The sequence below is a fragment of the Lates calcarifer genome, linkage group LG2 (genome assembly GCF_001640805.2).
Source record: "Lates calcarifer isolate ASB-BC8 linkage group LG2, TLL_Latcal_v3, whole genome shotgun sequence".
In the NCBI taxonomy this organism is placed as follows: domain Eukaryota; kingdom Metazoa; phylum Chordata; class Actinopteri; family Centropomidae; genus Lates; species Lates calcarifer.
In genome coordinates this window covers 16,680,081-16,704,017 of record NC_066834.1, presented here as the reverse complement: position 1 = coordinate 16,704,017, position 23,937 = coordinate 16,680,081, and the positions used below count along the sequence as shown (strand labels likewise).

The 23,937-nt window shown below is 40.6% G+C and overlaps 1 protein-coding gene and 1 long non-coding RNA gene across 5 annotated transcripts in view; one reads left to right on the top strand and one right to left on the bottom strand.

Moving 5' to 3' along the window:
* Positions 1-7,400, top strand: part of LOC127143343 (uncharacterized) — an 88,238-nt gene extending 80,838 nt beyond the window's left edge. The window contains exon 3 of the long non-coding RNA XR_007814669.1: positions 6,835-7,400. This is a non-coding gene — a long non-coding RNA (uncharacterized LOC127143343). The remainder of the gene's footprint in view (positions 1-6,834) is intronic.
* The window catches only part of znf536 (zinc finger protein 536), a 219,115-nt gene that overhangs the window by 30,304 nt on the left and 164,874 nt on the right, over positions 1-23,937 (bottom strand). The gene's annotated exons all lie outside the window — the stretch shown is intronic.

Genomic DNA, 23,937 nt, shown 5'->3' with positions numbered 1-23,937 from the left:
ATAGAGACAGACACGGACAGGAAGACAGACAAAATGAGTGGAGTGATAAATCTAAACCTTACATAATGAAGCCAAAATATCAGGCCTTTCATTAAATATGGATATTGGTGAGTCAGTGCCCTCCACCTCTGGAGGTGCTTTGTTAAATCTCATAGGCTTCAGTGCAGTGCTTTCATTTTAAATATTTGCATCAATTAAACTGTAGCAAAATGGCCAAAATAATAATTAAAACAAGTAAAGAAAATTCTGATTCTGAGCTGAAAAGAAGTCAAGTCTGTACAGAGAGAGATTAACAAGACAGACAAACACAGGGGGCCCCCCCATCATAGTTATCATTTATAATAACAGACAACCTGTCGCTGGTTCCCAGTGATACCATGACACTGGGAGAGTTCTCCCAGACCTCCCAAGTTTTACAGACACATACAGGAAAGCAGTTTAGAAGATGGTCCCAAGGAGTGGGTGGTTGGTTGGAGTCAGCAGGAGGGAGGAGGATGAGGAGGAGATATGGGCTCTGTGAACAACTGTAACATGGGCATCAATTTAGTATATTAGGGTGCAGGCACTTGCCATATGTTAAAGCTCTACTAGGCAAGACTGTCAAGATTGATGGAAGCTGAAACAGTTCGCAATTACTACTTACTCCCAGTGTTTCCCAGAGCAGCTTTAATCTGCGTCCAGTGTTGTGTTTGCACTTCATCATTCACTTTCATTGTATTTTATCATTTAAAAGAACACTTGAGCAAGAAGTAAATAATCCAAAATGTATGCAAAGGCACAATATCTAAATAAGAACACAAAGAGCTGTATTAGAGGCCTGACGTGCCCTAGAAGTTCAGTGGTGGGTAGCTGGTGGCCAGGTGTTATTCCAGCAGAGGGGGACAGGCAATAAGGTCCCAGTAACAGGTTGATGCCATGCCTAAATAAACACCATTAATTTAAATTCATTAATAAATAAGCAAATTAATGTGAAAATAAAAAAAATACTAGTTAAAACAGTAGTTAGTAGTAGTAGTTTTTTTAGTGTGGAAAAACAGTATTTCATTCTATGGAAACCTGCCAATCTTAATACACACACAAATATATATATCTACATCTATATCTATATCTATCTGTGTTTGTATTTAATGTATTTCTTTTTTTAATCAAGGGGTACTTTGAGAGAAATGTTAGCTGTTGGTCTTTGTTTCATGTTTAAGTTAAGTCAGATTTTTCTTTTCTCATTTCTGTTTAGTTTTTTTTTTGTTTGGTTTTTTTTGGCAGATACATAAAGATGCAGTCATGTTACAGTAGTTTAGCGTTGTTAATAACCCATATATTTGTTTCTCATCTTTCTTTCTCTTCCTCCTGCAAACTCCCAATACACACGCTTTCACATCACCATCAGTTTTCCATGATGTAACGAGAGAAAAAAGGCAGAGAAAGTGAGAAATAAAAAAAATGTGGAGCACCTGGTTTCTTTTTAACATGGTTTCACAGGCTTTCAGTGGTCTCTGATGATTCAACAGTTGCTGCTATAAACATCTGCTGCCTGCTCTTAGCAGATCTCAATTAAGACACGCACAGCCGGCAACGCCATACCTTATTTATGCTTAAGCCTTTTTTTTTTTCCTTCTTTCAACATGCCAAACAAGGGAAAGAGGCAAGAGGTCTGACAAACCCCACTCAAAGAGGACATTACGAGGTGGAACGAGAGAGACATTGAGAAGAGGTTGGAGGTGCTGGCAATAGATTTCAGAAAAGAGGCATCCTTGCCAATACTGGCAGCACTTTTAAGAAAATAAAAGCAAGGAAAAAATAAATAAATAAAATAAATATATAAAACAACAGCACCAACAAATGTTGACAAGCAGCCGCCTAAAGCCCTCCCTCATTTGTTTTTTTTGTTTTTGTTGTTTTTTTTTTTTTTTTTTAAAAAGAGGCACTCGGCACTCTAAAGACGAAGAGGAAGAAGGAGTGAGTGTTGATATGATTATGTAAATGTAAACAGGATTTCCTGCCGACTGGAAGCCGTTTTTCTCTCTCTCTCTGACCCGTTCTCCTTGCAAATCTTCCATTTAAGACGAATTCCCCCGGGGAGGCCGCTCCGCTGTTACTTAACGGGATAATTATGATATACGAAACCTTTCCAAGATCGGCCCCCCTCTCCCCACCCTCCACACACACACACACACACATGAACTTACTCTTCCTCCTCATCTTTGCCTTCTCCCTGACTCTCTCCATTTTCTCTTTTTCTGTGTCTCTCACTCATTCATTTCCTCTCAGGCCTTTCCTCTGCCTTCTGTCTGACTTGGACAAGAAAACTGATGTGTCTCCGAGCTGCCCAAATAACCATGAACTTAGGTTCAAATTATATGGCTTTTTCAAGGCCAGTGTTGACGCCACTATTTTTGGTTTGAAGCTGTTGATGCTGAACCTTATTTCCACAAGAATTGAATACTTGCCATAGTGGAAAAGGTCCTAAAATAGAATTTAGTTTGTCATTTGTCACTAAAAGTGTTATCTTATTCTATTTATGCAGTGTAAGAATAATCTGAGGTTGTAATATTATCTTAAAATGAATTTATAAAAGAAACTTTAAGGATCAAATAAAATGTGTGTGGAAAATTAATTACCCTGATGACTTTTTTTTTTAGCTGATGTGTGATTTATTACAGATTCTGCCAAATGTGTAACTCTACTTCTTATTATATTCAACCAGATTTTTTGATTTTCCTTGTTCCCCACTTTATCCCTCAGTTAACTGTATTTAACTATGAAAGGCCTCGGTGAGATTAAAAATCTCTTTTACACATGGTCATGGCTAATTCTTGAAAAGTTACACTAGAAACAAGTGGAATCGTCTCTCCCTGTTAGCAGATTGTGTTGTATTCTGTATTCTAAAAATAAAATACTTGAAGACACAATTAAAAACCTCTCACAAGCAGCAATTTGGCAGCAGGTCATGCAGTCTTTACAAACATATGTAATGCAGCCAAACATTGTTCAAACCCACAGAACTTAAATCCTACTGGAGATCAAGAAGTGTCCAAAGATGCCAGAAATGTCAGGCTGAATTTTAGGGAACTGTGTAGAAAATATACATGTAATTATGCATCAGACTTCTAAAATATTTCAACCCAAAAATACATACTAAACTACTGTTTCTACCTAAGGAGGATAAAAGGGGAAGCTTGGATGTTTTTGAATTCCATTTTGGAGGAGATGTTGTCTTGGACTGAGCATTAAAGCTGTATAGATTTTAATGTTGACATTTCGAGCCTGTTCCATTCAGCTGTGAAAATCTTCCTTTCTAACAAATCCTTCATCTCACTTGGACCTTAACACCATGACCTCACAATGGAAGAACTGAGCAGCGATCACATTATATTCCACATATTCCTCCACCATCCCACTGTGCAGTGTGTCTGCATGCGCGCGTGTGTGTATGTGTAGCTGGGTGCTTTCCATAATATACTGTGCTTAGCCTTTGATCTATCACAGCCATGGGGTCTCTCTGGAACAAAGAAATACATAACTTTTGATATCAAGAATCAGAAATGTGTAAAAGAGTGAGCAGAAATCACACTGCTCCAAACATTTCATAATGCAGACGTACAACTTAATTGCAATTCTGTGTGGTTGTTTGGTTCCTTATTTACTCCTACAACTTTGTTACAGAGCCACACGTCAAACTATTTATGCGCTGGTGTAAGCACTTTCGGCTACGTCTCTTTTTCGCTTGACAACGGCCATAAACAGAGGAGCGAGAGATCAAAACTGTTCATCAGAGAGCGTGACAGATGACAGATATGGCAAGTGATTTTCCATGATCTTCTGCGCACATGGGGGGGACTTCAAGGGATGGAAAGAAAAAAAAGGGTGGGGGGGATGGGGGGGGGGGGGGGGGATACAGGATGAAAATGAAAAAAGAAAAAAATGAGAAGAAGGAAATCAAAGAAAGGTTTCTTTCCACATGAGGTAGTGCAGCACAAGAAATGGCAAAGACAGAAACCTATCACTTTCAATAACGATAACGATGCTGTGTGTAATAGGCAAAGGCAGAACATTATTTTTCATATTGTGGCCCAGACGTTGGTCACAATCATTAGTTTGTGTGCTCTGCTAATTGGGTGCTCATAAATTACACAAATGTAACCAAAGCCCAGCTTCCTGGATTTCTGCTCTGACCTTGAGTGGGTGCAGACATGACAGATGACATTAAAACTTTGCGAGCATATGGTACAGTGATGCATTTAACCCCTTACTGCTCTTCTCTACTATTTGGTAGAGTGGACACTCGATGAAAAATTTGTTGTACTTGTCCTGACTAAGCTACCTCTAGCCTAGTGCTCAGTCAAAGTATGACAGACCCCCCAAAATTCTCAGGAGGCTCTATAACTTTCATAATCTTTTTTGGTTCTTGTTAGCAGCAGGAAAATGTGTAGGGCTTTGGAGGTAATCATATTTTGGGGTGGGGATTTAGTATTTTAATCTAATTTATTTTAATTGTAATATGCCATGCCAATCTGTGGACACATCCATTTATGGTAATGGACTGCATTTATATAGCACATTTCTAGCCATATCAACCACTCAAAGCGCTTTACGCTATTCACTTCCATTCACTTTCTCTATATATACACAGCACTCTAACACATACACACACATTCATACATCAGTGGTATGCCACTGGAGGCAATTTCGAGTTCACTATCTTGGATACACATAGACTGGAGGATCGAACCACTGACCGATTAGTGGGCGACCAGCTCTAAAAACTGAGCTTGCACCAAAACACAGATGAACAGCTCTGATTTCATTCTACAAAATACTGTATATGGCGTATTACATGACCTTTTGTTGTTTAACATGACCGTTATTTTTTCTCATTGTATTAATCAATCTTTTAAAAAATGTTTTCTCGTCTATAAAGTAAAAATGCAAATATATTTCATTTCAGAAAAGTCTATGCCATAATTAAAAAAGGTGTATGCTTGATCTTGTATGAGCATTACAATTGCAAATTATTTTATAAAGATGAATACATTGCAATCCACCTCTGATTGTGCTTCCTTGCCTCTGTGCTCCCTTTCCCTCTCTCTGAACCATTGTTTGCTGTTGAAATCCATAACATTTCTTTTGTTCCCCTACTTTCTGTAAGCCTGCTCTCTTATTTTCCCAAGGCCAAGAAACTTCAGACATGAGAACCCCTGATATAAAACCAGGAAAATTTACCTGGGATTAGCAGCCATTGACAAATAACCTTGGTGATAGATGCACAGTAGATTTGGTTCAAAGCTCTCCCGGCAGCCTCAAAAGAGATTAGTTCACTTCTTATCAGGTCAGCCGCGTCGCCTGGGAAATGTGTTTAAAGTCACATTGATTTATTGAAAGATTCCCCAATAAGAAGATATCGCTCAACTTAAGGAGTGGGTGTGTGTGTGTGTGTGTGTGGTGAATGCAAGCCTCTAATAAATTACACTGCCTGTTCAAGCTTTAAGAAGGAATAAAAAAAAGCTCCACACAAAGACATTTTCAACAAACAAACTGTGTGCTTCAAACCAAAAAAAAAACACTTCTAGATAACTAGTGCTGAATAGTGCTGCTGGAAAGAGACATTCCCATTCTCTCTCCACCTGTTTTGCCCACTCTCTCGCAGTCTCTCTCTCCATTCACCCCATGCTGGTAGTGCTGCTGAAAACAGTGATTGTACAGTGGTGAGACACAGAGTGACACTGACAGGGAGGTATAATAAGGCCTCTTTGTTCCCCAGAGAGAGAGAGGTAGAGAGACATTCAGATAGGGAGCAGCTTTCATTTACACCATTACCTTCTTAAGCGTCATTATCAGGCCAAGGAGAAGAGGACTGTGGGAATGCGGGTGGGGCCACCAATGAGGGAAATGACAGATATGACATGTCGCTCACCGGGTCCATCTGAGGGATGACATTCTCAATTCTTCTCCCCTTTTTTGCGCACGCACACACACACACACACACACACACACACAAACACGAACACACATCCTTGTACACCTATCTTTGTGGGGACAACACAATTGAATATCTAACCATAACCCTAACCTAATCCTAATTGTAAGTCCTAACCCTCACACAACATTTTGTTCCCCACAGAGCTGCTAGACCCCACAAATATAGTAAGGTTTTTGATTTTAATTTTTCTGGTTGTGTCTCTTTTTAGACTGGACACAAGTATGTGGACATTAATATGTCAATGTTGAACATTTTGTTCCCAATCCATGAGCTTTAACACACTGCTATAAGAAGCTTCACTCTTCTGGTTTTAGGCCTTTGCCAAGATTTTGGCTACAGGAATTTGCTCCCATTCAGCCACAAGAACATTAATATGGTCGGCCACCAATGTTGGGCAATAAAGGAGAAGCGATTGTCTTTTGGTCAAACATCTGAAACCATGTCCCCTCATACAGTTTCTGTAACTTTCTGACAGTTACACCTACTTCACACAGCAACAGGCCAGGTGTGTGGAGATATGGGAGTAAGAATGATTTGAGCTTCTGTCCCAAGTGTTCTTTTTCATTCTTTACAGAACTATTTCTCTAACTTTTTTATAGAGTCATAGAGTTTTGTTAGAGTTTCCCTGTATTTAAAGGATTATTATGTCCCATCGTCATGTTGAAACAAGAAAACAACAAAAACAAACTGACACCATAAATTTAGAAGCAATAAAATAACAATGCATCTTAAAAGTTAAGATGTCCCTTCACTGGAACTAAGGGGTGGACAGTACTATAGACACCTCTGTCTGTCCAAATGCTTTTGGTAACATAGCATACATTTACATTATCTTTTTCCTCTGCCTCTGTCTGCAGGTCTCCTGAAAAAGAAGAAAATCATTGCCTCCCTGTATACCATCTCAATGTAAACATTTAGATTCTTTTATCATCCTCGTCTCTCGGTCACTGTCTTTTCCTGCCTCTCTCCAGTTTCTCCATCCTTCTGCCTACCTCTTGAAAACCTCCCACCATCCATCTCTCTCCCATCTCCTTGTCCCTCTCTGCCTTCATCCACATACCTCCATCCCTCCTTTCTCTGTGTCAGTTTTCATGCTTCCTCCATGCCTTCGTCTATCTCTCCCGCTGTTTGCTTTTAACTCTTGAGGTCATCCGGGACCCCTGGGCAGCTATCCCAGAATGCTGAGACGGCTAACATCCTGTGGAGTTGCCTTCTGGACAGAGTGGACAACTGAGCCAGGACTCGATCGGTGCTCGGACTCAACCATGTATTCAGCCACTTCTACACCCAGAGAAAAGAGTCTTCAAAGGGTCTTTGGTTAGGGTGGTGGTTCTATATCATATTGTGGTAACTACAGCAAACCTTAGATTGTTAAATGTACTACGTGTAGCACTGTAACATCAATAAATCATAACCACCTTCAGTTGTAGACATTAATGTGATTACCACAACTAACCAACCAGATTGGCAGCTTCTACTGGTATCTTTAATGTGTTTTACATTGTGAGCCAGATTGCTTTATGGCACAGAAAGAGATTTCTTTACAAACACAAAATAGCTATAAAAGGTAGGTTCTGCCAGCGCAGACTGACGTCGAGCTTTCAGAGTTTCTGGCAGGAAGATAGAGTGCGAAGCAAAAAATAAAATGCATAAAAATAAGACAAAGCAGGGAGGAGGAGGAGAGGAAGTATCCTCATTGTGTCAAGAAGCAACAGGGTTTAGGGAATGGTACAGTGGTTTAACGCAAAGTTTATTTACTAAGGTATTATACTCAAGAGATGTTAGCTGTCACACACACACACACACACACACAGGTTTAGAGCACATATGTCACAAGTCACAAAGTTCAATCTGAATCCACACACACACACACATACACAAACCCCTGCTCTCACAACTGAGCACATAAAACAATACCATACAGACTCCAGTTCCAAGTAACTGAAACACTTAGATTACAAAGTTGAACACTGTGCAGTAATGCGTATATCTGATAACCACAACACTCTTGAGTTCCAGAGAAGTTAACACAAGGGCCCGTGTGTCTCTGTCGCCGCTCAAGTGGAAAGCTATAATTAGCGATGGAATCATTGCCTGAGTAATTCAACTACGCACAAAAACATGCAACAACGCGGTGCCTTCATGTAGAGTGGACGGGTAATAATAAGATGACAAGGAATCAGTAGTCAGATGTCAATGTTTGAATGTCCCGCACACACACAAATGCACACCTCGTCCTTCACCGCAATGTGGCAACAACAATGATGCCTTGTCCAAATGGAAGGCCATGAGTGTATGCGCCTCAATGTTCATGTGTTTGAGAGATTGTGTGTGCATGTATTCATCTAGTGTCTACCCCGGTGCAGATAAACAGGCAAGCTGGTGATCAATACATAACATAGAGAGTCAAAAACAATATTGCAGCATCAAGGCCTGTGTCTATAAAATGCCTGTGTTCATTCAATGGGGGGGGGGGGGGCAGGCTGAGGAGGGACTGGGTCTGCTTGGCCAAAGATGGATGAAGAAATCAATCTGTACTTCTCTGCGTTCAAACAAATGAGATGTATCAAGGCAAATAGGTGTCTCTCAACACACAAACATGAATGCGTGCATTTCTCACATGCACCTGCAAAAACAGCATATCAGTTTGACAACTTAGCTTTACTTATGGAATAACTCTAATTTGACTATTTTTTCAAATCAAATAAAAAAGAGACAGACAGAAAATAGTTTTTGAACAAATTATAAGATCTAAACTAGATACTGGTAAATCGATTGGGCCAATATCGTGGGCCAGTATAAGTTTATTACAAATATATGGGTGTCAAGTAACAAGAGAATGTAGTCTATAAATGTATACGTTTAAGGTAATTTAGAAACAGTGTCACCATTACTGGGAGCACTGACAGGTCTATTTTTCAGATTTTAAAATGGAGTGATTTTGGACACAGCAACAGTCTTACCACCTCATACATGTGGTTAGAGTCAAGTGGACAAGTGCACACATCAAAGCCTGGCTCAAGAAAATAGCAACTATCAAAAGTACATCACAAGTTAGTTAATCACTGTATACATATACCATAGCAAGAATTTGGGAACATACAAGTTTGCAGCTGACTTTTACGGTGTATTCAACTGTATATTCTTTTTTTCTTACACATTAATACATTCATTTTAATGACCACCTCTTCACTTTCTTATATAGTAACATATTTGTATTTCAGCCTGACAATGCCCTCTTGAAACACTTCTCTGACTGCATATAAAACCTATCTGTCTATGTGGCTGGACTGCTGGTTATCACAGAGGGACAGCAATGAAGTCTGAAAGAGGATGATGAACAAGAGGGATAGAACCACAGAGGGAGACAGACAGAGGGATGGTTGCATAGGTCTTGGAACGTGTGTGAGAGATTGTGTCTGAGTGTGCGTCAAAGTGCTCCGGCCAGCGTCAGCCGAGAGCCGTATCAAACACACCGAGCTTTTGGACGCAGTGATATCGACAGAATGTCAAGAACAACAGCAACTGACAGGGAGTGTGTGTCCGTGAGTGTTTGTCTGCACAGCTCAGTATGTGTGCAGCATCTTCACACCGGTGCATCTTGGTGTGTTTAATGTGTGTGTGTGTGTGTGTGTGTGTGTGTGTGTGTGTGTGTGTGTGTGTGCTTCGTCAAAAACAAAGGAATCCAAATACACAGTTACGCATAAGCATAAATATCACTGGCTGTCAGTCAACTTCAAACAATGCAGCTGTAATCTCTGATAACATAAATACAAGCAGCTGCGTGAAGCCTGAAAAACTGCCACAGGAAAGAGCGCTGAATGAACCTAGTCTTGTTCTGACCATTAAAGGCAACTTCACCACGTCTGCATTGAAACTGAAATCTGAGTGAGGAGCGAAGGCTGAGAAAAGTGGCTGGTTGAGTTCCAGCTCAGCCTGCATCTCATTCGGTTTGAGCCGATGAGAGTCGGTGGTCTGCGAGACAGCCGGACATATAAACACCACAAGGACTCCAAATCCCAGAGGTCTGTGCCTATGCTCGGAATCTAACAGGGTTCTGCTTGTCATCAATAATCCCAGTTGTCAGACCTCCCTGTCGACAAGGAGCAGATCTACATGCACACCCCCCTCCCACTCTTCATCTCCCACACACACACACACTCTTTGATCTCTCCCCAGTGGATATATTCTATTTCCTATTTCCGTCATCACCTGGTTCTGATTTAGAGGTCAGGAGAGGGAGTGCTGGATCAAGCCAGGCTAAATAGCTGTCACTCACATCATCAGCATAGCTAACCAGCTGCCTTTCTGCTGCTAAAATTTGTTTTAAACACCTCTTTTCTTCTCCAACTTATTCTCCACCTTTACTGGATGTGCTCTTTCCTGTGAAAAAAGAAAAAAAATTGTGACCGTTCAACAAATGTTAAGCCCAACTGATAATTCAGGGGCTGCACACTTGTGGCCGTGAATGCCCTCCTTCTCAATAAATGGCTTTAGGGAAATAATCATTTGGTGTGTAACTAATTATGCTGCGGGGAACATTTCTCAATGCTTTTACAAAGAGGGGAGACAAATAAGCGCCTCAATATATTAGTGAGGCAAGGACAATATCAGATTTTGACCTCTAGATGGTGCTGATCTTTTAGATGTGTGACTCAGATGTGTGACAGAGAAGTGTGTGCAAACAACCTGTGTGTTGTTGTACTGCATTTTGAGCTCTGAGCCATGTGTGTACAAGAATGTAGACATACATGTGTAAGAGCCATCCTGTGTCTGTGTTGTGTATGTGGGTGCATTTTTTTTTCTTTTCCGCAGAACAATAAAAACATTAATTTGCCCTGAAATCATTTCTGACGTAAATGTAGAGCAGTGCCCATTGGAACCCAGTAATGAAGCATGCGGCATCTCGCCGGCTCCTAATTTGACTAGTTAAATGACTCCATTACGTGTCTAACAGACAGAGGCAAATTTTTTCTGGTCAGTTGAGGCTCACTTACCCGCATCCTGGTGTTGGGGAAATGTCTGTGTCTCTGGCTGACTGACTGACTGACTGACTGGCTGGCTGGATCTGGCTCATTCTCTCTGCCACTGCCTTTTTTTAGTCTTCTCTAAAATGGAGTGATGTTTAGAATGCATGTGAGGAGGCCAGAAAAAACAGCTGCACATGCTCCTGTGTTCTGGGATAATTGAATCAAACAATGGATTTAAAGTCTGTTAAAGCTGATTTTTATATGTATATACATATATATATATATATATATATATATATATATATATTTGCCAGTTTTCACATTTGCCCCACACCAAAATCTGTTTTTTGATGAGAGAGAGTGAGGGGGAGAGAGAGGAGAGAAGATTAAAATATATTGAATTATTAAAAGGACTACCTGCTGTCCATCACTGTCACTTAACACATGTAGAATGTGAAGTGCCTTCCCAGCAGCCACTGGGTGGACATCTGTTACCACACACACAAAAACATGGGTAGACACACACACACACACAGACACACACACACGCACAGAGTGACACCCCAAATTTCTACGTTCAAAGAAGAAAAGAATTAATTTGTTTTGTTGTTGCTGAAAGCGATGACAATAGCACACACATTCCCATTTATATGCACACACAGTGCAGATCACCTGCCATCTTTACCCAATTCCCTTGAGACTATAATACTCAGAGTTGGACTTGTCTCTACTTGTCAAAATGAAAACATGTTTTTTTTTTCTTTTCTTTTTTTTCTTTGCATCCCTGCAGCTGAGCAGGGTTAGTATAACCTCCACTTCGTCAGCCCTTTAACGTCACCCCAAACCTCACAGCACTGATTAGAGACCTGATATGACAACCAATAAATTATCAACGGTTCCAAAAACAGGCCTTGCAAAGTCCTGAATTTCTCAACTGTTTTCATTGTGTTGGGATTTTCATTTTGATGCATAATTAATTCTGCACTTTGACAATAAAAGAAGCATGACAGTTGTTATGATATTCATACAGTATAGACAATTTTTGTATATTAAAACATAAGGGCAAGGGTAATGCCAAAATTTGCTTCTAGTAAAACATGATAAATTCATAGACTTGGAAATGAAGCCCATGATGAGCATAAACAATCGAATCAATCTAGAGAATAAAATAGAACAGAACAGAATAAGCAGACATTCACTCCTGTCATTTTAAAACTACTGTGTATCCAATAAAATGAAGTGTGTGTGTGACATATATGCCTGTGTGTCTGTTAATCTAGACACCTGTGCGGATCATCCCCTATGTTCTTGATCTTAAAGCGACAGACAGGTAGACCAACACACACACACACACACACACATATTGACAGATTAGCAACGTCCACTCTGGTACAATCTTCCATCACACTATGTACCGTACTAAGACATAAGACGTACACTGATTAGCTTTGGAAACATTCAACCTTATGAACCTTGGACTTGCAGCTTGGCACGTGTATGCGTGTGTGTCTGTGTGTGTGTGTGTGTGTGTGTGTGTGTGTGTGTTCCATGAAGCTTGACACGATGTCCTGCTGATTCTTCTGTTGGATGCGATGGGGTGATGAGTGACATGCCTGCATCGCTGATAGCAGTCTGTCTGAATAGATTCACGCCAAAGGGGCTGGTGCGTATGTGTGTGTTAGGAAGTTGTGGTACGCTCTATGTGTGTGTAGGTCAATTAAGCAAAAATGCTTTGAAGCTAGTGATCTCCACTAACGTAGACTCTCCTTCCAATCACATATTCGTCTTCTCCCCATTTGATTTTCTCTCTCATTCTCTCTGCCCGCCCCCCACCCCCAGGCACACTGTGTGTCAATAATGCTACCAGCTGCTCCACTGCTGCTGCTCTGTGTGTGTGTGAGTGTGTGCATGTCTGTGAGAGAGAGACATACAGACAGACAGTGAGAGAGAGAGGCCTAAGTCTGGTGGACATAAAGGACTTAATGTGATAGGTAATTATGTAGTCTGATCTCACATACAGGATTTAAGAGCTAACTATACCAGCCGTCTCCAGGAGACACACACAATGATGTCTATAAATAACTGTCATATGACAGTAAGATAGACAGATAGATGGCTAAATAGATTGATAGATACATGGATAGATACAAGCCTATTAGTCTATTCTGAACACTAATATGTTATTATGTAGTGACAAATAAAAAGCAGGGTAAACCATGATAATACTCACAGGCATCTCAGTACTCAGGTAGGTATAAAATAATTGGATTTCACCACAACTACGTAACAGTTTTTCCTCATTACTAACAGATGTGTCAATTCTTTTAATCAGTTTGTTGATAAAATATAAAATTGTGAAAATGGCCAACCTCCCCCACCCCCCCAACCCAGCGTAACATTCAATTTAGAGTCATCATAAAGAGAGAAAAATAACAAACTGCCACACAGGAGCTGGAACCAACAACATCTGGGTATTTATGGGTGATGAATGATTTTAATTAATAATTGTTATTAACTGTTATTAATTATTTGACCGGTGTCTAAATTGTATATCATATAGTTTAAAACATAATTTCTATATTTAATTCCTGCAAATTTGTATATTGTAATTATATGAATTTTAATAATAAAATCGCTTCAATAGAAAAATGTAGTAGCTTCGGTAGGTAGGTCTGCACTGCGAGAGGCTAAAATAAGATTAGGTAAGTTTATTCTGCACTATATCTCACTAATTCAGTTTCCAATTATTGTCCATAGCATACGTGGATTAATGAGAGATAATGAATAAAAGCAAAGACGAATGAATAAAATTAAGAAAAACTAAAGATGATGAAAAACAAATGGTTGTAACAATTTTCTTCCCCTTAGCTATTTATGCTATAAAATCTATGTCCAATACGGACTCTGCTCAGATATTAATTATATCAAAGTATACAGATGTGATATACTGTATGAAAGAAATTACTAAGACAAGGGTTAGGTTGAGAAAACTTAATTTCACTTTATCAAGTGAAGTGGTTGCCATTATCAGTATTTTTTTCTTTACCCGTTCATGATACCCATCCTCATTTCCCTGCCCCCTACTGCCCTCCTCCAGTCTTCTCACTTCCTCTTACTCCCCCCTCCTTCCTCCTCATTTTGCAATGCCGGGGCACCCCTGTCATTTGTGTGACTGTTGATCCTTGCAAAGAGGACAGATCAAATATTTCTCCTCCAGTGTATGAGGCTTTCTGTTGGGGCCTCGCAGATATGATGATTGGGGCTGACGGACGGACGGGGGCCCCGGGTTTTGAAGTCTGTAACAGACAGCGGTGGCTTTGATAGCCCCCGCTCCTCTTGCACTAGATCACCAAAGACACCAGGCGAAAAGAGGGGAGAAGAGGAGGAGGGGGGTTACAGAGAGGAGGGTGCAAAAGAAAGCGAGACCGAGCAGGGAACAAAAGCATCTGTAGAGTGGTCAGGGCTGGCAGCGGCAGCAGCAGCAGCCGTCAGAGGCTTTTTGAAGTTTACACATGTCCCTCCCCTCTATTTCTTTTCCTCTTTTCTCCCCTTCCACTCCTTCCGTTCCTGAAAGCCTTCTGCTTCTCTTGTGCCTTGCTCTTGCTTTCTTCTATCCTCGCCTCTTCCTTACCCTTTGGTGATACCCCAGGTCCAAACACTGGATGCTGGACTAGCTGGACTATGCTGGACACTCAACAGTATGACTCAAGCAAATGGCAAGTCAATTTGTCTACCCTGCTCCCATCCCCTGCAAATTTCCAAAACCCATGTCACTGTTATTATTAACCATCATCAGATTTCGACATGTAAAAAGAACTGTCCGGCAACTATTTGAAGTACAAACCATGTGAGGTGCGATCAAAAAGTTCAGAGACTGTTCCTGTTGTGAACGCAGATGCACGTAATAATTTTCATGAGTCATTTTCCATGTTATGTTGCATGATCAACATGTGAACCTGTGCTACATGTTTACTTTTGCACCTTTGCGATTTCATCGTGGATCTCAAACTTGAGACGACAGCAATCATCAAATTCTGTGTCATATCATCACTAGAGGATCATCACTAGTGATAAGAGTTGGGTTTACAGCTATGACCCAGAGACCAAACAGCAGTCTTACCAGTGGTAGAGCCCGCTGTCTTCAAGACCACAGAAGGTGTGTAAAGGCACAAGTGCGAGCAAGAGCATGCTTATTGTTTTCTTTGACATTCGGTGGGGTTGTGCAAGTATGAATTCATCCCCAAGGGTTAGACTGTCAATGTCGGGTTCTACTGCACCGTTCTGAGGCATCTGAGAGAGGACATTCAGTGTAAATGACCTCATTTGAAGCATGATGCCAATTGCTCCATCATGACAACAGTGAATTTGGCTCCCTGCGACTTCTTCCTCCTCCCCAAAATGAAATGCAATCTGAGGGGTCACAATTTTGACACAGTGGACAAGATCCAGCACAAGTCACAGAGGATACTCACAGAACGGGACTTCCGGAGTACTAGGAGTGGTGTATCACCACACAAGATGACTATTTGACGCTAATGGCAGCCAAATTTAAACTAGGTACAGATTTTGATTGTTATATATGCAGTCTCTGAACTTTTTGATTGCACCTCACATATGTCATGTCTCCACCTCAAATAAAAATTATAGGAGCATTTCTGGAATTAGCATCCTGATAACTATGCCAAATATAAACTAGTGAAAATCACTGGTGAAAAATCGATAACGAACCTTTTAAATTATGTGACAATGCTATAGTAAATGTTTGCTTGGTTTAGTCACAAAAATAACTTGTAAGGTTTAGGGAAGGATCATAGTTTGGGCTAAAATAAGTAGCTTCTTCATTAAGGTTAGAGAACCTTTGTTATCATGGTTACAATAATGAACACATTTAATGTTATAGAACAATCATGGTCACGTTTAAAAGAAATTTGATAATTGGTTTGAATCCAGAACCAAACAGCATTCTCCCATGTTTAAGACCAATGTCTTGTCATACAGTGGAGTCCTGTATGATAAACCAACATATATACCCCTACTTCCTACGCAGAATTTGTTGCTATATAATGTAAGATGACTTCTTCCTTTGCTCCTGACATAGTTACTGTGGCCAGTAGAGGGCTTTGTCACTTCAATGTAAATCATCTTATAGCAACATAACTATGGGTCATAATAAGCTGCTTGCACACACACACACACACACACACACACACACACACATATATATGCATATAAAATGGTTTTTCCAAACTTTAACTGAGCCATGTATCTTGCCCAACAGTGGCCACTGTGGTCATTGATGACAATTACAGGACAATGGTTACTGTCAAATGCGGTTGTTTGAGTGGTAGGTAAAGTAGGAACTGTTTAAGTCTGGTTGGCGTAGGTGGATGGGTCAACAAAGCATATGACTTTGGCCCAGGAGAACACAGCTCATTTCCCATTTCCTCCCAACAATCTACTTTTTACCTTTCTTTTTTCAGCCATGTCCGTGACTGTTCTGTATCCTTGACCAAATAGTTACCCTTTTGACCATGAAAGTTACCTAACATTTGACTTTCTTTTAACCCAAAGCCTTAATTTAATATTTCATAGTTATTTGGACCCAATCTAAGATCTTTTTTTAAACATTAACCGTATGCTTTTTGTGCCTAAACCAAACCAAACCATAGTGACGACAGAGCAGAGGACAGTCATATAAATCTTTTTTTTTAAATCTTAATTTGAAACAGTTTTAGAAGGCATTGACAAATAATGTCATCTGATGCCCCCGTAAAGATGAAAAATAGTATTATAGGTCATTTTTAAAGGTCATGTCATACAAACTATTTTGTCATCCAATTTTGATGACCTGCCAGCTAAAACACTGAGGTAAGAGCAGCACAAGCATTGAAGAGTCATAAGGTCACCAAAGCGATTCAGTAATGTCATCCATCCATCCATTCAGTTATAGCGTGACATATAGAGACACACAAGCACTCAAGTCTGAATTTAAAACAACTTCAAGGGACATAAAGGGGATTTTAAAAATGGGGACACAGGGGCCACAGTGGACTGTGCAACTGGTGACTCCGTTCACACTCAGATTTAAACTTTTCCCCCATGTTGTTCTTCACTCTGTACATTACAGTGTGTACAGTGATACTAGCTGACACCCAACAGATGGCTTTTGTCAGGCCTGGAGAGCAAGAGTTAACCCAATCCCCTGCTTACCCTCCCTCCATCCCTCTCTTCTTTTTAAATGTCTCCCATATAAACAGATTTTGTTGCTGCTTAAAGTGGGCTCAGAATTAAAGCGTATCGTTTTACACACATATTGCATGCATATTACGGAGCCCCAGCTGGTGGCGGGCTGCTCTTAAGAGCCATATGATTAAGTTAGAGGTTGGGGTATCCGATAAGATTTGAGCTCTCTGCTTCTCTCGCTATCTCGCTGCCTATTTTACTGCAAACTTATTAAATGGAGGAAACGACATTATTTTTTTCTGAGTGTATGTGTAATTATTGTCACACACCTGTGACTCCCTGCCATCCACGACAGGGAAGAAGAGAAGGGAAGGAGGGATGATGAGGAGGGGGAGGTGGAATGAGGAGAAATGTCGTTGGAAGCAGCGGGAGTCCTCGTTTCAGAAAAATGGGAGGAGGATAAAGAGGAGAGGAAAAACAAGAGAGCTTGTTAATCAGGCACTTTCTGTCACTGGCTGAACACTGATATCCTAATGATTCACACCGAGATAGTGACATCATAAGGGAGAGTGATGGAGAGATGTAGAGAGAGAAAGGAAACAAGAGAGAAAAGTGGTTGCAAATGAAGGAGGAGGAGATGACAGCCCCAAAATGGACAACTAGTTTTGCACAGACAAGATGACAGATAGCATGAAATACCAAAAAAAAGAGACATAAACTGGGAAATGTCCCTCCGAATCTGTCATTACATTCCTCACAAACAGGCGCTTGTTTAATTTGAACAGAATGTTTCTCAAGGAACGCTGTTGAGAAAGTTTTCCAGCCAAGTTTCAATCTGTAATTTTTTTTCTCTCTCTTTTTTGCCATTTCCCTCACCAGACCACCCCGTTGAAGGCAACATGTGATTTGATCCTCAGAAGACAAAGGAAATTACCTATTAAGTGGGAGAGATGATCTTCCTTTAGGCGCGCTCCAAAAAAGTGACTCACGATGTTGTAATTGTTTACCTTTGACTCGGCCCATAAGTCTCTCCTCCCATCTCTCTCTGTTTGGTTGTAACATAATATTTTGCGGTGCTGCTTTCAGAAGCCCAGCTCTCACTCTCCTCTTTTTTCTCTCTATCTGTTCTAACAGGACAGATGTCATCGCCCCAAACAGTCTGAGTCATTGTACGCCTCCACACCCCTGAGTAACCCAAGGACATCAGAGAAGAGAGGACTGTAATTTTACATTTTAGACATTTAGCTGATGCTCTTAGTCATGGCAACTTGAGGGTTCAATGTCTTGCTCAAGGACACGTGGACGGGACCAGTAATGTAATGAAATAAATCAAAAGGAGGGTTGTGGATGTGACCTACAGTTATTATTTATCATGAGGAAAATATAATTGTGAAAGGAAAACTAATAATTTCAGATGAAAAGCCCTTAGAATATTCTAACAAACATCACTATCACACACTATTGATTTTAGTAAGGAAGATTTATCTCGGTTTAAGCATGTGATGAACTGTATTCTGAACTCTGTTCCTACAGAGACGACAGTACTGACCTAAACTTATGAACCTGTGACTTCTATAGTAACATATTTTTTGATCTGACATTGCCCTGTGGTATTTATTATCAGCTGCTTGATAGCATAAGTTGTTCAACAATATCAGCAGATATTCATGTTTGATGTTTCGAGTCAGCTGGTTGAGTTCGGCAGGACTCAAAAGGTTGTTTGTCTGTACCAGTGTAGTTTCCCCCATATCGAGCAGATCTGAACGGGGGAAAAAAAGTGCTGGAAATAGCATCGCTGAGTGAGTGGGCTGCATGTGCTTTTTTGGGTGTAATGTTTTAATAGACAGCAGATGGTTACAGATGCAGAGGCTGAACGCCGGTGATGACACATCTTTAATATTTTAGAGTGGTCTTTGCTGTAAATGTTGCAGCAGCTGTTTCCCAATGCTGTAAATCTACAGTGTTTTTTAATTCTTTTTTTTTTTCTTTTGTGTATTTGTGTGTGTGTGTGAGTGACAGCTATTGGATTTACTGTAAATTACAGAAATGAATATGGAAAAGTGATGAAAAGGCAGCGAAAGGGGAGGAGGCTGTGCCTATGTGTATGTGTATGTGTGTGTGTGTGTGTGTGTGTGTGTGCACCCCGACTGTTTGCTGCTGAATCAATTCCTCCTCATTCTGAACCCCGCTGATTATTCTCTTATTTTAGTTTGCTAGAGGCAGCTCACACACTGTTGCCCTGCGAGTATAGGAACTGATATTCAAATGTAAAGTGATACTAAAATAATGAGATGGAGGGAGAGGAAGAGCAAGAGAAAGGTTGATGGAGGAAGAGGGGAGGCTGGGAAGATAAATATATATTTGTATTGTGTTTGTGTTGCAGCCGTTGGTTTAGTTTTAATGTCAGCGGCGAGGAGAGAGGGTTTTTGCCGATGCCTCTGAGTCGAGGTGATTGTCATCAATTCGCGTCTTGGCATTTAAACCACCCTCTTCAAATATGAGCATTTGAAATGCAAATACAGCTGCGTATGCCCAGACAAATTAAAAGACACACACAGGAGTGGAGAAAAAAAAACACTTTTGAAGATATAACTTTTTACTGGTTTTTATCATCGGAGTTTGCATTGTCAAACACTCCCTTCTTTTTCTCTTTCCAGAGAGAGAGGCAACACAGGCAGATAATGTGGCTCACAGCAAAAATGGCATACTAACTGATTATATATTTATTTGCTGTTATGTTCACCCGGCAGAGAGAAAGAGGAAAGACAGAGAGGTGGTGTTTTTATCTTGCCCTTGGCTTCACTGGTTGTGCCTTGCTGGGTGTGTTCGATTAGGTGTTTTTTTTTTTTTTTTTTTTTGCCACAAGACACAGTGAGAACATATGATTCACATTTTTCCCCCTCTCTCCATCTATCTGACACTACAGTTATTTAAACATCAATAGCCATGCGTCTTCTTTAGCACACATTCTTTCTCATATTGATATTTGTATATGATCATTACTTTTGGCCCTGCACGCTTTGTTATACTGCGTCAGCTTCAATAGGTGTAAGATCCAATACTGCAACCTCTGCATTTAAGCCCCCCAAAAAACCGATAGCCTAGTTTAGCTCACTTTATTGTGTGAATCTGCTATGGGAAAACACTAGATAGGTGCAACATACCTATGTTACTGAAAACAAAAAGGGCCTGTAATTACATTAAATTTAGGTAGCTCCCTGCATTTTCTTTGTAAACTTTTAATACTTGATGGGAATGAACAGACAATCCCCTCCAAAAAAAGCACCGCATTGTGTTCAAGTTAACAGCCTGGAAGAAAGACATGTTCTCCTAAAACTTCAGGTAAGCTGACGGCACTCTTTCACAAAGAGGAAAAAAAAAAGGAAAGAGTTGTGCCTGCTGCCTCCCTCCTGATAAAGTTGCAGAATATTTGTTTTCTTAACAAGCCAAGCCTTATTTATTTATCTATTTATTTATTTAATTTGTCAAATGATGAGAAAGAAGAGAAGGTGGGAGACAGGTGTGTGTGTTTGTGTGTGTGTGTATGCGTGTGTTCGGTAATGAACGGATGGTGTTGATCATGGGATGGATTCATTTGTAAAGAACCACCACACCGTCCTGCTGTACACTCTGCCAATCCACTACAAATTCTCCAGCCTACTGACTGATTCCAATAGCCATCAGAGATGTGTAGACGTGAGTAGCTCAAAAATTATTATTATTATTTTTAATATAGTTTTTAGACAATGATTTCATGCCAATAACCCTCTACATTTCTTTATAATACAAAAGAGCGTAAAGCAAAGTTTATCAGAGGACCAGAGACGAGAATTAGAAGAAGCATGAGCATGAGTATGGGTGTGAGGTAGAGGAGGAGAGATACAATGAGGGCTGGTGGGGGATGACTACCTGCAGAGAGCCGGCGTTCAAATGAGAACATAATAACAACATCAGAGAGTGAGGAGAGGGATTGTCTGTGAGATGACAACGGTATTAGACAGAAGTCAGATAATTAAGAAATGCACTTAGTGTTTTGTCAAAAGTGACCGTCACTGCTGGTGATGGAGTTTAGCTCCATCACAAGCGTATGTGTGTGTGTATACGGGTGTTTTTACCCTGTGTTCCATACTGCAGATAATGAGCTCAGGAAAAAAAGAAAGAAAAAGATGAAGGGAAAAAGAAGAAGAAGACAAAAAAAAAAACCATTGAGGAAATTAATCAAATAATTTAAATGAAAAGTTGTGTTCTGTCCACACAAAGACGCCAAGTTCTTTTGGGCATTTTCTGATGTAGCTGTCCAGTCAGGGAAAATGAGACACATCTTGGGTAGGAAGCAAACAAGAGGGGTGGCAGAGGATGGGAGGGAGGAATGGATGGATAGAAGGGAGTCGGGGGGAGGGAGGGTGGGCCACAGAAATAAACCCAACTCCCATCTGATGAGCAGCTTGTCCATAATACTGAATCCCCATCTCTTGCCAAGTCTGCTTCCTGATACAGAAACATGATAAGTGCAGTTTTTTTTTTTGTTTTGTTTTTTTGAAAAGACTCCGTTCTTCTTCACCCATCCTCCCCACACCTCGTTTGATTTTGGCCTGGAAGCACTTCTAGCCGGTACCACGGATAATCAGGTGGCTGTTTTTGTCGCTTTGCCCCCCCACGACGTGATAATCAAATTAAAGAAGTGGAGAAGAATAAAAAGGAAAAATAGATGTGTTCATTCATCTCTTTTGCAGCCAACAACTACAGGACAGATGATGTGGCCATCTTGAGATCGTTTGTCATCTGTCGAACAGCGGTGACCTTGCAACGAACGCCGACCATTGCACTGATATCATCTTTTAGAAAAAAAAGAGATACAAAGAGATAGAGGGAGACAGAAAGAGAGGGCTGTTGTTTTTGGTAATAAAGACAACATTTATGCCTTCCATTCGTGCTGCCAGTTAAAAGAGGCACAAACATGGAAATCCATTATGGAACGCTTCTTAAAAGTGTGACCAATCCTTGTTCAGTCAATTAGAGTCTGGAGACTGAGAATATGATGTTTGTCTGTTTAGCCCCCGACGCATACAGATCAGCCTGGATTTGATGATGGAAAGAGAGATTTTTTTTCACAGAGATAGATTGAGGGAAAAGAAGAAAACAGAGAGAAATGGATGGAGGGGCAGCGCAGCCAAGCTCTGCTTATCTCTTTTCTTCTCCTCTGCTTTCCTGCTATTTTTTCTTCCCCTCCCATATACAAAAGCATTAATGTGCGCAGCTATGTGCTTTGCCATTGTTCTGTGTTTAAAAGCTTAAAAAGGGACGTTGTTTGTGTAACTGGCAGAGTTAGCAGTGCGCGGCCGTGTCCAAAAGCCCATACTTAAAGTTGCTCTGCGAAAAAATAGGCCGCATAAAAGGGAGGGAAAGAAAAGCAGTTAATAAGAGTGGTTACCCCAGAATGAGCGGGGATGAGGTTTCACATTAAAAAGATTTATCTTAAAGTATGGTGCTAATCCCTCCAGTTTTAATCCCACACACACACACACACACACACACACACACACCCTCCCCTCACAGCACCCTTTTCATTCCTACCGAGACATAATAAAAAACTATAAACCATAAAGTTCTTACAATTTCTGGAAACTGGCAAATGCAGGGCGCCCTGATTTTACAAGGATTCCTGGCCAGTGAATCACGGAGCTCGGAGGACTCATCTCTCTCACAGCAGATTATTAAACGAAAGAGGAAGTCATGGGGTACAACGGAGGGCAACAAGGACAAAGGAAAAAGAAAAGAGAGGAGAAGAGGAGTGCATGTTTGCTATGACCTATTTGATGATTATCGTGATGGCAGAGGTTGTGGTGATAGGTGGCGGAGGGGTGTTGTCATGCTCTCTGTCACACTCGGCTGTGTCATACAAGCTGGATGGATGCCTCTGTCCACTGCAAGCTGCTTGAACGAGGAAGCATATGGGTGTATGAGAACCTCAGCCCACTTCATGAATATTTGATTCATATTTCCTGTGTGTGTATGTGTGAGAGAGAGAAAAAAGACGGAGAGAAAGGGAGGAAGGATATTTTTTCTCTCTTTCACTTGTCATTGCAAAAACTCACAAGGCTTACTTTGTGGCATTCTAATCATAATTGCCAATCCTGAATACAAATCTCTCAGCGCTAAACACATTGAGTGAAATTGAAATGACAAAACGAAGCTCATATAACACTGTAATCAAAGATACATTCAGGGGGGGAAAAGATGAGGGAAAAAAGTTGAGAGTGTTCTTCCGCAACCAGTAAGAGATGAGGATCAAGGGCCAGTTATTAGCTCGGCCGGAGAACAAAGAGCCCCAGTGTTGGAGGGCAGCTTAACGCTGAACCAGTTACTGTACCTTTCAAAACTAATATGTAACCATATCTGTTTTAAAAGGACGATTCATATTACTGTGAATGCATGACAAAAGTTGTTCCCATCCCCGAGACCCAGGAAACTGAAATCCCACTCGTATCCCCCTCCACACACACACACACACACACACACACACACACACACACACACACACACATTCAATTGTAAGCCTGGCCTTTTCTGGAAAGCATCCAATTTAAAAAGATGGCAACATTAAATTTTTGTAATGATGTAAAACATCTTTAGCTTTTTTGACAGGACAATGGTGCTTATTGTGCTTTATTGTTACTGTGGCAACTCCAAAGGTCAGCGTGGGTGTGGCTGGGCAGACAAGGGCGGCACTGAATGAAAATTGGGTTATATGTGATCAACTAAGTTATTAATCAGATTAAAATGGATTCCCTCTGCCTGCTGTTTAAC